Source organism: Odontesthes bonariensis, chromosome 19, assembly GCF_027942865.1.
Source record: "Odontesthes bonariensis isolate fOdoBon6 chromosome 19, fOdoBon6.hap1, whole genome shotgun sequence".
Lineage (NCBI taxonomy): Eukaryota > Metazoa > Chordata > Actinopteri > Atheriniformes > Atherinopsidae > Odontesthes > Odontesthes bonariensis.
Window position 1 is genome coordinate 26095163 of NC_134524.1, and position 1555 is coordinate 26096717.

Below are 1555 nucleotides of genomic sequence, written 5' to 3' on the forward strand. Positions count from 1 at the left end.
AACGGCCAACTTTGGCAACTTGTGATGCCTTATAACAACAACATGAACCCTTCGGGCGGAATGTGAGCCTCGCCACAGCACCATCAAGGACTTAACATTCACAACGTGGTCTGTTTGTCTACATGAGAAGCAGAGGACAGAGAGCCAACCACGAACTAAAACTAAAAGCCTCCAACCTGTCGCTGCTGCCTTTCACGCTGTTAGTCTGTCACACCAGCAGAGGGCGCTGCACTCCAAGTTTGTTCCACTGTGTCCAAAAGAAAAAAGGAAAAAGAACTCTGCTGCAACACACAAAACTGATGTGTCTCATTTGCTCTTTTCAGGCTGAATTTTTAGATGCTTTCCACCACTCTAACTGCTATTTTAACACCAAGGTCTAGTACTACAGCACAGCAGGTGGATTCCATATCTCTATTTACCAGTTGTCATCAGTTATTTTCTTATCAGATGGAACAGTGACACTGTCACCCAATTTGCTGTGGGTGCCTCTCCCTTCTGGCCCTCTTCTTCTATTTTTTTGTATAGAAATGGTGATACGACAGCTTCTAGGAGAATATTTAAGGGACAACAATTTTTTTAACTTGTGTGTTGATTGTAGCAACAAAGGGGGACCATGTATAGGGATAACATTAAAATAAAATGTAAAAAAACAGGCCAATTGTTTTGTGATTTTTCAGATTTGACAAATTAGTGGTTTGTAGAGGTGTGAAATACTAGTGGTAGACATGGTTTGACATTCACTCCTACGAGTCTGTCTCTGCCTGCATAACTAAATGCCCCGCGGGGAAGTCTTTGGAATGAGGACAGTCCACATTAGGATCCCACACAATTACAAAGGCCGCAGCGGCCCTGATAGTAATTTATGCTTTCTGATTTATGCAAATCTAACTTTAAGAGAAAGATATTTGCACAAGAAAATAAACCGACATGCTAAAAGCCTCCCTGAGGGTCTTGTCTGAGGGTCCTTGATTAATGAATTGATTAATAAATCTTGTAAATGGACCACCTAAGAATTAAGTCCAACCCTGACTCATTGCAGTGTTGGCATTTAAATGACATCGTATTATTTCATTCATAGAGAAATCATAGTGAGGACTCAAGGGATTTGGAAAGTTAGGCATATTGTGTTCCTCAGATGCTAAGATTCCTTCAGTTTGAGATTAAATGTCTGATGCTTCATCAGGTACCTTTGCTTTAGGCAGCAAGTTAGTCAAAAGACACTTAATTTCCCGATGTAAACCCCAAAATTGATTAAAAACTGTAATTTGAGCAGGTTTGAGCTACAAAGCTGGACGACATCGGTTCGTTCAACTACTCAAAAACTAAACGTACGGCGTTTCATGCGCGCGCAGCAGGTGGTGAACGGTTATTTTACCCCGCGTGCCCACTTTAAAATTCCCGCCACGGTCGTGATCCCACGTCGAGATATGTATGGGCGTTCAAAACTCCCTCAAACAGTCCTAAATACCAGATGTGCATGCACCGCTGCATTTCTTTTTATTCAGGGGGGGGGGCTTTAGACATACTGCCCATGTCACTCTCAAGCTGGAACGTA